Below are 15,691 nucleotides of genomic sequence, written 5' to 3' on the forward strand. Positions count from 1 at the left end.
CATTTCTATTAATCTATGTGTCACCACAAGGTTGTGGACTACTGGTAAGGTTCTGGCATCTTTCTCCTTTGGCAGCTACATGGCTTCTGACTGTTTCTGCCTTCTTTCTCCCTGCATTCAGTTTAGTTTTCCTGCCTGGCTCTATTCTGCCCTGCCATAGGTCAAAGCAGCTTCTTTATTAACCAATAGTAATAAAACATATTCACAGTATACAGAGAGGAATCCCACCATCAAAGGGCATACAGGTTATTTCCAGCTGTAAAGGATAACCATGCTACAACCCATATGCCCAAAGAGGCTAGGTAATAACGAGGGCTCAAGGGGGTGCATGGGTCTCTCTGGGAAGTTAAAATAAAAGAGATCTCCTAGATAGACAGGGGGTGGGTGGGGACGAGAACTTGACGGATTGGATTGGGGGGGTGGATGGAGGGGGAGAGTACTGAAAGAGAAGATTGTAGGGAGGGCGTTTTGGAGTCAGGTCAAAACCTGATGCAAGGGAAACTCCCATCAATCTATAAGGATGACCCCAACCAAGATTCCTGACAATAGTGGATACCTAGCCTGAACTGGCCCTCTCTTGCGATCAGATTGGTGACTACCCCAGTTGTCATCAGAGAGCCTTCATTCAGTAACTTATGGAAACAGATGCAGCGACCCACAGCCAAAGATTAGCTCGAGGTCAGAGAACCCTGCTGAAGGAAAGGAGGAAGGATTGTAGGAGCCAAAAGGGTGAAGGACATCACAAGAAAACTCACAGGAACAATTAACTCGATTCATAGGGGCTCACAGAGTCTGAACTAGCAACCAGGGAGACTGAATGGGACTGACCTAGGCCCTCTGCATGTATGTGATAGTTATGTAGTTTGGTTCTCTTGTGGTGAGGCAGAAAGTAAGACTAGAGTATACAGAACAATCAGAAACTAGTAAGATAGAAGGCCTGAACTCAGGGTTTCTTTTTTGAATCTGAGCATTCGTCTGTTGCTAACAGTGGGAGCAGATGCCAGGCACTGATGGTACACACCTTTAATCCCAGCACTTTGGAGGCAAAGACAGGTGGATTTCTGAGTTCGAGGCTAGTCTGGTCTATAGAGTGAGATTCAGGACAAACCCCAAAGCTACAGAGAAATCCTGTCTTGAAAAACCAATAAAATAAAAATTGCTGGGCGGTGGTGATGCATGCCTTTAATCCCAGCACTTGGAAGGCAGAGTGATGTGGGAAGGTCATTGGTTAATTAATAAAGAAACTGCTTGGCTTCATAGGTTAGAACATAGGTAACTGGAGTAAACAGAACAGGAAGAGGAAGTGAGCTGAGACATGATGCCGCTCTTCTCCAGGGCAGACGCGATGAAGCAAGCCACCAGATCAGACATGCTGAATCTTTTCTGGTAAGACTGGTGCTACACAGATTACTAAATATGGGTTAAGGCAAGATGTGAGAATTAGCCATTAAGAGGCTAGAACTAATGGTACAAGCAGTGTTTAAAAGAATACAGTTTGTGTGTTGTTATTTTGGGGCATAAGCTAGCCAGGTGGCCGGGAGCTGGGTGGCAGGAATGCAGCCCGAAGCTCCCACAACAGCAGAGTAGGCAAATCTCTGTGAGTTTGAGGCCATCATGGTCTAACAAGAGCTAGTGCCAGGACAGGTTCCAAAAGCTACAGAGAAACCCTGTCTCAAAAAACCATAAATAAATAAATGATAAAAATGGGAGCAGGTGCTGTCCCTAATGCTTTGACTGCTCTTGGGAACCTGCTTCTCATACTGGTTTGCCTTACTCAGCCTTAATACAAGGGGAGGTGCTTGGTCTTACAGCAACTTGATAGGCCATGCATTATTGATACCCACGGGAGGCCTGCGCTTCCTGGACAGAAACAGAGGAGGAGTAGATGAAAGGGAAAATTGGCTGAGATGTAAAATAAATTTTTAAAAAAATCAAAAAATAAGCAAATCTTAAAAGAAGGAAAGGGGAGCTACATGATTTTACAGTTTACTTTGGGAAAAACGTTAACTCTAAGCAGACTGTGAAAGGGCTATCCTAAACCCTAGAGCAGTCCCCAAAACAACCCAGACAGGGAAGTTCAAAATGCAATGTAAATATGTAAACAACCCTAAAGCAGGCAGCAAGGCAGAAAGTAAGACTAGAGTATACAGAACAATCAGAAACTGGTAAGATAGAAGGCCTGAACGCAGGGTTTCCTTTTGAATCTGAGCATTTGTCTGTTGCTAAATTGGGGGAGTTTCGATCATTATTTGTTCAAAAACCATTCTGCATTTTGTTCTCTTTTCTATGGACTTCAGTGATGTGGTGGCCAGACATTTTAGTGTTGTCCCATGGATCACAGAGCCACGGTTCGTTATTTTCAATTCATCATTCCCTATTTTCATCAGCTTGAAATGTGCCTTGCCATTCATTGACCCCTCCGTCATCTCCACTCCACTTCTGAGTAATCCCGGGGAAATTTTATTTCAGACACCGTTTTCTTCCATTCTAAGATCTCCGGGTAGCTCCACTCCTCTGCAAGAATGTCTGTCCATTATCATCACCTCACAGAATGGTTTGAATAGCTGCTTTAGTTTCATCTAGTAAGTGTGTCGTTTCGTGGCTGGTTTCCATTAATTGCTTTTTTCTTAAGCATTAGGCCAATCTTCTAGATTCTCTTTATATGGAATAATTTGAGTCATATCCCAAACATTTTGAAAACTATAAAGAGAGATTCTCATGTCCATCAAATTTTCTGAGAACGTTGATGTTTTGCTTTGTGAACTATATCCTCAAAACTAAAATACTCTCTTCTGGAGAGGACAACGAAGCACACAAGACTCAGGAAGTAAATGAGACATTAAAGGTCCAGGAAGTAAAGGAAGTTTTCAGAGTTCAGGCTCTCCTGAACGTTACAAGGTTCATGAGGTCTCTCACCAAAGCTATCAAACAGATGCCTACAGGTTGGTCTAAAAGCTGCTTTTCTGAGCAGGTGAGCTGGCTCAGTGGGTATGGGTGTTTGTTGCCAGTCCTGATGGCCTGAGTTTGATATGTAGGACCCACGTGTTGAAAGAAGAACACCGACTCCTACATTCTCTGACTTCCACGTGATGCGTGCAGTGGAGGTGGGGGGTGATAAACATCATTTCAAAGTTTAAAAGAAAAAAAAAAACTTTGTGAGCTGTCATTCATGCTGGAGTGCTTCTTGGAAATGCAGCTGTCTTTTAGCCCCCAATGCCTGCCAAGCTTGGGTGGAATGGTTTCTTTGGTTGGTTGTTGGTGCACTGGTTCAGGTGATTCCCCATTCCCCAGGGGAAGCCACACGATAATGAGTTCAAGTTCACCATCTATCTTGCTTTCTGTGCTTTCAGCGTCACCTTTGCCTAAGCCGCTTCATATCGGCTCTGTCTGCTTTCTGGCGGTCTGGAACCTAAATTGTGGTTTATGATGTCATAATCCTGCCCCTCAATGGCATTGATTGCTATGCTAATGTTAATTTGCTCTTGGCATGCACATCTCTGCAATGAACCCAGAACTTGTATTAGTTCATAGACACAATTCAGGGTTCCTCTCTCCAGGTCCTTCCCGCTCAGTATTTGCCTACTCTGAGCCTCTGATCAGTAGCAGTGGTTACCTGCCCACTAAGGTATGTCAGTGGGATGGTTGCACAAAGCAGGTGGGAGCAATCGACTGATACCTGATTTGACTGAAGACAAACTGCATGGAACCCATATCTGGCACTACTTGAGTGACCAAGAACCTGAGATTAGCGAGCCCAGAAACCTAGAGAAGAACCAAATACTAATGGTCTGCAAAAAGACTATAGCAATGCAATCACTCCCAACAACAGTCTTCTATATTCACTGAGGCACATAGGAACTCACAGAGACGGAGGCAGCACACACACAAAGTCTGCACGGGTGTGCATCAGATGGTGCCCCAGGGCTGACAGGAGACATGGCCACATGTCCCCAACCCTAACTCAGAATCTATTGCCACTTGGTAATCACTTACAAATGAAAAATAAGTTTTCTCCAAGAGAGTCTCATTGGGGAAACAAACTACTCTAAAGAGTAGGCCCCATGTCACTGCAAATAGCAAACAGAAAACAAATAAAGATGGAGTCTTTGGAAGTTCCTTGTCTTATAATGTTGGATCAGGACTTTTTCTTTTTTCACAAAACAACAACAACAAAAACCACAGTCACTTATTTGTTCATTTATTTTGAGCAGCAGGTTTAGGATACATATTAACAGCAGGTTTTGATATATATTATGGCTTCCGGTTTTGTGTTTTTACAGGACTACTGAACTCTCAAAGGAGAGTATTTCTGCATCTATATCTATCTATTGTTCCTTTTGGGGGTTCTTTACTTCTGCTTGTTTGTTTTGTCCTATTCTGATTTTTTGTTTTTGTTCACTTATTATATTTTATTATAATTCCTTAAATGCCTGTTAATTTTCTAACAAGAAACAGAAAGGGGTGGACCTGGATGGGAGGAGAGGTGAGAAGGAACTTGGAGGAGTACACGGGGAAAAAACCAATCTGAATATATTATAGAAAAATCTATTTTCAATAAATGAAAAGCTATATATCTCAGGTGTATAGGAAACTGCTATAATAAAAAAATTGATGCACCATTTCCAAAAACCTCAACGAAAAGGGATAAAAATAAAGATTGGCTCAACAAGCTGGAGTAGGCAGAAAGTGTCATGACGATATAGCCATGGTGACATGGCTCACTCTTTGCTAGCATTTATGGATATTTCACATGTAATAATCTCCAAGATCCCAAAAGCAAATAAATGAACTCGGTAAATGAAACATCATTACAGTCATTCTTATTTTGTTGATGAGCAAACTGAGACCAGAAAATTAATGCAGCTTACTAATATCAAACAGCGGGCAAGGCCAAGTGAGGGTTTAAGCAAGGCCATGTCACAGACACCACGCTGCCTCTTGTCATAAACAGGAAGTAATTCTGAGACACAATGGCAGAATGCCATTTATCAAAGGAAAGGGTTTGGGATACCTAATCTCACAATAAACCAGAGACTAAGAATGCATTATGAAAAGTGAAGCTTAATTAGTTAATTCTGTTATTTACAGAAGAGATACCCAAGGCAAAAAGACCCAGACAGGTTGAAACTGGAAACATTATAAAAATATGCCTGGTTAATGTTAAAAATGGCAAATGTATTAATGTTAATATATGAAGAAGAACTCATGGAACCTGAAAGTATCAAAGAAGAATAATATAAATTGACAACATAATTAACAAAGAAAATAAAACTATGATTACTGTACGTTCTTAACACAGATTCTAAACACAGAAACAAAGACAGTGAAAGATTTTAATTTGTCTCTGTCAGTGACATTTTAAGTGGCCCAAGGCAAACAAGGACCTGAATAATTTAACTAATAAGAAATACGTATTTGCATACATATATATTATTTTAAGTGTTTTTCATATACACAAAAATATGACCTTTGTTGAACTATAAAGAAATGGTAGTATATTTACTAGCACAAAACAAAAATGACATGAGGATCAGAATTTCTTTAATACTGTTAGTAATTAGTAACAATGGATGACTGTCACCTCCAAGATGATTCACTTGGAAATACTAAGGTCCTCTATAATCAAAAGCCAGTTGTAAATGACTGACATCAAGAATTTCACATGTCAGAATTGGTAGATTTTAGCCAACATAATAAAGGACATTTGCATGTTCTTAAAAGTAAAGAGTATTAAACAAGAAATACTGAAAACAAGCTAACTTTAATCTCATTTAAAATGCTTTGAAATCACAGTGAAAGCAGACTTACCAGGAAATAAGCATTAAAATGTAAAATAATGAAAATAAAACCCTTCAGAAGTATTTCTGTGAAAAGACTAGTAAGTTGAAATTTTGGGGAAGAAAGGAAGAAGTCAAATCAAAGCATGTGAAAAATAATGTGCTGCTTTTTTTTCTTTTTTGTTTGTTTGTTTGTGCTTTGGCTTTTTTGAGACAGAGTTTTGTTATGTAGCCCTAGCTATCCTGGAACTTGCTCTGTAGACCAGACTGGTCTTGAGCTCACAGAGCTCCGCCTGCCTCTGCCTCCTGAGTGCTGGGGTTAAAGGTATAGACCCTACCACCTGACTGAATTTTTATTACCAACATAAAGGAAATCTGCAAAATGTTAAGAGAATACTATTTATAAGTTCTAACTATAGATTTGGAACTCTGGACAAAATTTATAATATCCCAAGGAAATAATAAGAATTCAAAATCCCACCAGTAATTTCATGTGATTTTACAGATGACTTATTCTAAATCTTAAGGAAGTATTATTATTTTTTTATTGTTTGTTCTGTTGCTGAGCACTGACTCCAGGTTCTTGGACATTGTAAGCAAGGACTCTACCACTGAGCTACAGCTCAAGCTGAAGCATATCTTCAGGAGATAGCATCTGGTACGATTGTATAGCATCAATCTGAGATCAAGTTAGATGGCTGATGTTGAGTCCCCTCTGTGTTTTGCTTGTATTGGTTAATGAATAAAGAAACTGCCTTGACCTGATAGGCAAAACTTAGGCAGACAGAGAAGACAGAATTGAATTCTGGGAGGAAAAAAGGAGAGTCAGAGAGATGCCATGGATCCACCAGAGACAGATGCTGGGAATTTTACCCAGTAAGCCACTGCCAAGTGGCAATACACAGATCAATAGAAATGAGTTAAATTAAGATGTAAAAATTAGCCAATAAGAAACTAGAACTAATGGGCCAAGCACTGATTTAATTAATACAGTTTCTGTGTGGTTATTTCAGGTCTAAGCTAGCCTGGTGGCCGGGACAAACAATCAGCCTCTTTGCAACAGATGGCAGCCTAAGTGTGAGTCCTCAAATCATTCATTTGAGCTAATGGACACAGAAATCAAGTGTTTTGAGTCAAACACCTACATGGTGTCATTTATTCAAGTATTAGGTATATAAATTAAATTCCAGTAAGATTGAGCAGTGCAGCTCTTTACAGTCTTGGTTTAGAGCTAAGTTCTCTGTTGATAGGCTTCAGGTAATGCTGTGCGTCTAAGTACAACAGAGAAGAGGTGACACAAGGCTGTAAGTGCTAGGCAACAGCATCGTCCTTGGGGCTGAAACATATGAACTCACAGAGATCGTGACAGCATGTGCAAGACCAGCAAAGGTTGAAACCAGACAAAATCCCAGCACTGAGCAGGGAAAGGAGATACAAAATCCCACCCCTAACCAAGAAAATATTTGCAACTAATACATGCTGAAAAGGGAAAAATCAGTTTTCACCTACAGAGTGCCATTGGGAAGGTATATCAACAACTCCCCATACCTAGTAGTTAGCCAACACAAAAAGGACTCCATGTTTTTCTTTGTGTAGTTTTCTTTTTTCTTTTTCTTTTTTTTTTTTTTTAGTTTCCGTCCTTTGATTGACTGGTGTGTGTGTGTGTGTGTGTGTGTGTGTGTGTGTGTGTTTTAATAGAGGGGGAAGAGTACATGAAGTTGGTTGGGTAGGAAGACAGGGAGGACCAGGGAGGAGTTGAGGGAGGGAAAACTACAACAAAGATAGAGAATGTGCAAAAAAAAAAAAAAAAAAAAAAAAAAAAAATCTGGTAATTTTCTTTTTAATGTGACAGAAAATATAGTGTTTAGACCCACATCTGAGGAAAAGATGACAGTTCTGGGAAAGACAGAAAGTTTAGTTAAGGAATAGCTTTCTCTAGGGGCTGATTAGGGATGAAAAAAAGTTATATTTAGCCTAATTAAGATTAAGCAAAAGTTGCTAATTAGGTTGGAATTTTTGAGCAGCAAAGGTAGAGAAGACCTCTGGACTTTCTTCAGATTCCTGTCAGGATGATGCAGGAGAGGGTGCAGACTGGAATGGAGGCATGGCGGAGCGTGGCAGCTTAGGAACATCATGTCTTCAGATCTTTCCTGGGTCTGTGACAGCTGATACCTTGAGGAGAATTTGGTTCCCATCGTTTTGGTAGGAGTTGTGGGTACTTCTTGGTATTTCTATTTGTGTATTTTATCGAGTCACATTTTTAGGCACGAGTTGATGGCATTCCCTATCAGAATACTTCCTTGGGTCCACAGTAAGAGCTGATGAGGTCCACAGTGGTCCTCCCATGTTCTTAAGCTCACAGGAGGGTTTCTGTGCCCATCGTACACACACGAAGTTGTGGAGCGCAGTGGAGAATGGCTTTGAGTCACTCAGCTAGTGCATGACAAAACTGCCATCTGCAATTGGACCTGCCAAGCCCCACACAGACTATGGAAGCAACTTATTTTTCCATGGCTAGACATAGGTCATAGAAATTAGACATAAGCTCTTGCAAGTATTTCCTTGCTTGAAAATGAAGTACAAACTGTAGGAGTTTAATACTATTAGAGTTAGGAGGACCCGAATGCAAACTATAGACCTAGAAAGGGAAAATCACTTTCCCTAGGCAAACATCTCGGGTTTCATGACAAAGGCACCTAGACCCTGTTCAGCTATTCCCAAGGTCAGACTGTGCCCAAGGTGAACAAATTTTCAAGTGTCCTGGTTCTCCCTCTCCTCCTTGGCTTCTGTTAGGTCTCCCCTCTGACCCACAAACCCTTAGGGCTCTCCTCCCCACTGCTGCTATCCACGGTTAGATGGCAACATTCAGGCTACAGCCATTCAAACTTTCGAGTCCTCAGACACCAAGGCTGTGCTGACTTCCATAGCTGCAGCAGTGGGGGGCAGTTTCCCTCCTCAACTACTGCCAGCCTGGCTCATCTGTGTCCCAGGGGCTGTGCTTATGCCACGGAGCTTACAAAATATTTTTGAATAGGTCTGCCAGGTTCCACACCTGCCCCACCCCCACGAAAAACAGGCAGCCACACCCTACCAGGGGCAAAGACGAAACCCAGCCATGCGCTCTTTCTTTTTCTCTTATCCTTTCTCATAGTCTTTGTCTCAACCCTAGCCTTATCTCTTTCGCAAATGTTAAAAAAAAAAAAGCTCAATTCATGTGAATAGGCACAAATACGGACAGCTCCTGTTCACGCATGCGTGTGCACGCACGTGCTCGCCCACGTGAAGATACACCAGGAAAGGACTAAACAGGCAAAATATTCTGCTGTGTTTGGAATCGGCTTGCTGGCCTTTAAAGTGCCAGTCAGAGTTTATGACTGCTCCAGCTGCATTTATAAAAATTCTAACCGCTGGAATTTGCCTCTCGGGACTTGAGAAATTCAAGATAAATTGTAATGCTTCAAATGGAATCAATCGGTTTGAATTGCAGAGAGTGCCAGACATCATAGAAGTCTGTCTCTGGTCCTCGAATGTCAGGCGTCACAGGTCTTGTCTTGGACACGGAATCACTTGTGAGGGGCTCTCTCTCTTTTAGCAGCTGTGCACTGATAAAGTGCACAAGAATGCACAGACTTGCAGAGCTAGGGGTCAGGATTTGCAGCACTTGCCTGACCTCTTGACAAGATGCCAAGCATAGTTCTACGTTTTCATCTCCCCTCCCCCCCGCATGAAATATGCTTCTAAACTTAAGTCAAGCACTTCTGTACTGAGTCATACACATGTGTGCACACTTCCATTTTCTCTTGGTTAATCTTCCTCAAAACCGGAAAGGTTAATTAACACTGTGTCTAAAATCACACAGCAAGGAAATGAGAATGCCAGGCAAGGACTGGGTCTCCTAATCCAAATAACATGCCTCTCCAGAACAGGTACTGACGTGCAAACCACCTTACCGTGTGTTAATGCATCTTTCATGTTTTCACCTGTATGTCCCCTCTGTCACTCACTTCTGATGGATGGCCTTCTCCTTAGAGAGGTATATAGTCCATTGGTTCTACTAAGCAGAGGCAAGTTATGTGACCTAGTACCAAACACCCAACAACTCCTTACCAGGGAGGTTTATCTCCCCCTGTATTCTGCTTTGCTCTTCACACAGAAATAAATCACACCTGTAGAATTCTAGGCAAATTCCCGTGCTACTTCAGAAGGAGATTCATCCCCTTAAACTTAAAAAATTTAATGTCATTAATGTTCTAAGAAAGATTTCTGGTTTATGTTCATGTGCATCTGTGTTTTCTCAAAAAATTTATCTTGCTCCTTCAAATCTCAGAATTCAAAGAATCCTTTAAGACTTAATCTCTTTGTCTGTTTTGGGAGCCCACCCATACCCACCCCCAATTTTCTCTCCTTCCTCTCCACTCTAGAGGATGACTAGGAAAAGAAGCTTCCATGCGTTCTAGAGCACTGTGTGAAAGTCTCAAGAGGAAGAGAAGGGGGAGCTTCTAGATGCATGCATAAATGCATAGAGGGTGTGTGGTTGGTGAGTTAGTTGGTGGGTTAGTTGTGATGTTCCCAGCGATGGTCACATCTCCTTTATGTTACTGGACACTGTGGGAGTAAGCTTGGCTTCTGAGCTGTCTCCACTCTCTCTTCCAAGGGAAGTTCTTGTTTCCTGCCTTGCTTTAGTAAGTGCTTGCTGTTGGATTTCTAAGCTCTTCTTTCACGGCTGTGACCCTCTTGAGGCTCTCTCTATTTGAAAATCTACCATGGTTTCTGTCTCCCTGTCCAGACTTAAGGAGTTTGACCCAGAGAGCATTCACATCTTCTCTAGCTCTGATAGCATGTAGTATGTTACCGCACAGTAACCCTTTATTACAGACTGGCTGCAATTGCATGATGATTTTTCTCCCTCATTCATTAAGCATGTTATCTTCTTTGCTCTACAGCACACACACACAGCCACATCCAAAACTGGACACTGGAGGAAGACTGAAAAATGTCACATATAAAATATTCATAATCTCAATGACAGGGAAAGGACCCAGACCTTAATCTAAGGTAACCAGGCCCAGGTTGAGTGCTGTAGCAATGTAGACAACACCTCATGGTTCACATCTAAGTTTTCAGCTTCGAAACTGAGGCCTTCAAATGTGACTAAAGGACTGAGTTCACCAAGAGAAAACCAATAACAAAAACTGGCTGATTTGGTTATTCTTTTCCTCTCTCTCCAGTGATTACATGCTCGAACACCCAGACAAGGAGCATGGGTGTCATCAATTAATGTCAAGAGAAGCCAGAATGTTTTAAAGAACAAGACGCAATTACTAAATGATTCTGTCTTAAATTATCATATGTTTTTATTGTGTTAACACTGAGAAAAGACCACAAAAGTAAAACACACACACACATTTATTTTTAAACTATGTTACTTCTAGTTAAGAAATACAGACATTATGGGGAAGTTAATAATCTAGCTTAGGAAACAGACAAGAAAATAAGCAATAACCGCACAGCCTTGCAATAATAACTGTGCCTGCTTGCTGCTGAGCCGCCCCTCTTGTTGAACTATTTAATTTATAAACACAAAAGTTCTAGTGTATTTTTTATTAACACACACAAATAAATAAAAATAGACCTTGAGGTAATAAAAATGTGTTCAACATGATACTTAAACCCAAATCTAGCTGACTTCAGAGCCAGGAACTCTTAGCTGCGTAACACTGGCTAATTTATCTGCAACCCCAGACCCCTGCCCTTCATACATCCCTGGACTTTCACTATTGAAAACAAACTGTAGAGAAGTAAGACAAAGAGCAGAAGAGTTTAGACTATACTTCTGCCTTGCTAGGGTGTTTGTTAGGAAGCTGCTTTGCCAGTTTCAGTGTTCTGTTCCTCTCTCTTTTGAAAGGAAGAACATAAAAACCCCAAAATGCATTTTCAGGACAGACTAACTACAGAGCATATTTTTTTTCAAGGAAAAGGATTTTAGGCAAAGTAGTCCTGGGAGACTAACACAGCTCTTAAAAGTATGCTACTTGGAGCAATGCAATGTGGCTCGGCTGGGAAGAGCCAGTGGTTTTACCTCAGGCACACTGCATTTGAGTCCTCATACCCTGGGGTCTGTTTATATGCAAAACAAAGTATGACTTCTCAATCCTCCAAACACACACACACACACTTCGTAAGAAATCAATACTTTGCATTTCAGTGTAACTACGGCAATATAACTCACAGTTCCAAGCGGTGGACACAACTATACCTTCCAGATTCTGAAATGCATCAATTGCTCTGTTGATAACTTTTAACTTAGGCACAGTGAACACACAATAAAATGCACAACTAAGGACCTGCAAGGCATCTCGACAAGTAACACACTTGCCTCCTCCCTGAGAATCTGAGTTTGATCCTCAGACCCCATGTTGCAGGAGAACCGAATCCCTCATACTGTCCTCTGACCTCCGTATGTGCACCATGCACAGACATTAATTAATTGAACATTTAATTCATATTTCCTAACTGTGCAGTTCCATGAGTATGGAAAACCTCATTCATCTGTATGCCCATCATCATCACCCCATAAGGTCCCTTGTGTCCTTTTCTAGACCATGTTTTCCTTATAGCTGTGTGGATTAGTCCTCCCTGTTCTTAACCTTCTAGATGAATATGTTCACAGTATATATTTCTGTTACATCTACTTTCTCCAGCTTGCATATCGTTGAGAGTCACTCATGCTGTCCTATGGGCATTCACATTGTTTCTAGGCTTTCCTTTTCATTAGTAAGACAGCTAGAAACAGCTAAAGCCTCCCGGAGGGCTTTCATGTGCTAAATAAACAGATAGTAGAATTGCTTGGTCATGAACACATTTGTGTTTATAAGAAACTGCAGAGCCCTTGGTGGCTGTGTCATATCACTCCTCCCAGCAGTGTGTGACAGTTCTAGTTGCTCCGTGTCACCACTAGCATTTGGTGCTGTCAGTCTTCTTGATTTCTATCATTTATAGTGCATCATCTCCTTGCAGATGTGATTTTTCAGCATGAATTTTCTCATATGCTTATTGGCTATTTGTATATATTCTTTTGTAAAATTTTTCATTTTGCACACCATAATGTAATTTATTTTCCAATCAGCTCATCAAGTGACTATGTTTAGCTTCTTATTTGAGAATCTAGGTACTAACTGTGACAGATTTGCCAAGATGCTGTCTTCCTGAATGTCAAGGACCATATTTTCCTTAGTTACAGTGTCTTGCCCTTCACAGCTACAATCTACACATTTCAAAAGCTGAAGAAGAGATCAGCAAGCCTAGGCCTAACAATGTCACATATGGGGCCACCAAATAATTGAACTTGCTGGCCTCAGCTCATGGCAATAAACCCTTACTGTTCTTATATGGAGGCTTGACACAGTCTTGCATATTTTTTCAAATATGGCATTCAATAAACAGCCAATGACTTGATAAGAATGGAGCAAACTGAAGTTGCTCTTAGATGGCCAGTGATGTGGGAGTGTCATATATCAATCTGTTGATTTCATTGGTTAAGTAATAAAGAAACTGCTTGGCCCTCATAGGTTAAAACATAGGTGGGTGGAGTAAACAGAACAGAATGCTGGGAGGAAGAGGAAGTGAGCTAAGACGCCATTTCCTCTCCTCTCTGGGGCAGACGCCATGCCGCTGTGCTCCAGAGCAGACGCGATGCAGCCAGCCGCCAGGTCAGACATGCTGAATCTTTCCCGGTAAGACTGGTGCTACACAGATTATTAGAGATGGGTTGATCGGGATATGAGAAGTAGCCAGTAAGGGTTAGAGCTAATGGGCCAAGCAGTGTTTAAAAGAATACAGTTTGTGTGTTGTTATTTCGGGGCATGAGCTAGCCAGGCAGCCATGAGCCAGGCTGTGGGAAGAGGCCCGCAGCTCCCTTCAACAGGCCAGGACTGAAAAGGTGCTTGAGGCCGTAGAGTGCAATGTTCTATTGAGATGTAGGATAAAACTTTTCCTGGAGAGGTGCAACACGCACATCTACTCACCCCAGATAGGGAGCCTGAAACAAGCCAAAGTATGGATACTACCAAAGCCCAACTTCATGAACCAATGAGTTTTATTGGGGTACCTCCAGGACTATGTGAAAGAACCCGAATGGGCACAGGACCACCCAAGACCAAATTCTCAGCATAATGAGATTTATTTCCTCCAGAAGAAAAAGGGCAGGGAATAAGAGATAAAGACAGGAGACAGAGGTCAAGGAAGAAGGAAAAGGGAACAATGGAGAGGAAAGAAGGATAAAAGGCCAACTCTTGTCAGTACCATGTTTGCCATGCTCGGGTCTGCTAGAGCCTTCAGTGTGGGTAGGGGGGTTCTTTACAGAAGTAGACATGACTCACAGGTATGTCATCTAGATCCACTCCAGCATGGGTGACAGCTCCCAAACACTGGAAACCTGGAGCTCGGTGCACAGCCTGCAGGCAGCACAGCAGATTGAAAAGTGTTTTTTCCAAGTGACTCTGGTCTAACCCTGTACCTGGCAGCTCAACTGATTTCTGCTACTTCAGGGCAGCTGGTCCAGAATCCACTTTGAAGCTTCTCTCCTCAAAGAATCTTCTTCATAGCTCAGCTTCCTTCTGCCTATAGAAACAAAGTCTTTCTAACTAGAAAAACTCATACACCAATAAAATTAGTAAGAGTAAATCTATGCCCCTGTCCATTCTAATACATATGCAAAGCTTCAAGAGAGAAGGTGAAGGGCTAGAAGGAAGATGGTTCGGTCCATGAACTGCCCTGCCTACTATGCAAGCCTGAGGACCTAAGTTTGAATACCCAGCACCAAAGAAAAAGGCAAGGTGTGTGGCTTGTACCTGTAGTCCTAGCTGTGGAGGGTGGGGCACAGAGACAGATAGAACTGCAGCTCGCTGGATAGCCTGTCTAGCCAATCTGGATACCTCCAAGCTCAGAGTCAGTGTCTCAAAAAATAAGGTGAGAGCTGTAGAAGATGTTTAATGTTATATCTAGCCTCCATGTTTACATGAACACACGTGCATGAGTACCTTTAGCTTTTACACACACACGCACACACACAGAGAAACAACACAGACACATAAACACACAAAACATTTTAATTAATAAATTTTAAAACCAAGAAAGCAAGATTCTAGAAAAAAAAAAGACAAAAGCTATAACATGAAGAGGCCTGCTTTGGGGGGCTTATGTCCTGTCCAGTTCCCCACAGCTGGCAAGCCCCAAAGAAAATCACACAGAGATCTCCATAAGTTATAAAACTCATTGGCCCATTAGCTCAGGCTACTTATTAGCTCTTGTAGCTTATATTAACCCGTTATTCTTATCTATGTTAGCCACATGGCTCAGTACCTTTCTCAGAGAGGCAGCCAGTTCATATCTTGCTTCTTTGGTGATCTGGGCAGAACTCGCAAGAATAGGCTTCCTCCTTCCCAGAATTCTCCTGTTCTCATCACCCCACCTCTACTTCCTGTCTGGTTAACCCACCTATACTTCCTGCCTGACCAATCAGTGTTTATTTAAAACATAATTGACAGAATACAGACAATTCTCCCACACCAAAAATCCTACAAATTAAAAACAAACAAACAAAACTGATTCATCAGCAGCAACAATGGGTTCTAAAAATAATAGTGAAGGATTTTTTAGCATATTTTTGTTGATTCTTTAGGAATTTCACATATGCACTTTGTGTGTTGAAATCTGAGAATCATGCTGAGCCAGCACCACCCTTCACAGGCTTTGGGAGAGACAGCCCCACCTACCCTGCTGGCCACCGTAGGGAGATCTGGTTCCTATGACTCCCTGTGGTGACATAGGTCAAGTAGATCTACACAGACACTAGCTGCAGCAGAGTTTTTAAATCACTAAAGGAAACCCAATGCACAGTTTGAAATCCAGCACAC

Source organism: Chionomys nivalis, chromosome 3 (genome assembly GCF_950005125.1).
Source record: "Chionomys nivalis chromosome 3, mChiNiv1.1, whole genome shotgun sequence".
In the NCBI taxonomy this organism is placed as follows: Eukaryota; Metazoa; Chordata; class Mammalia; order Rodentia; family Cricetidae; genus Chionomys; species Chionomys nivalis.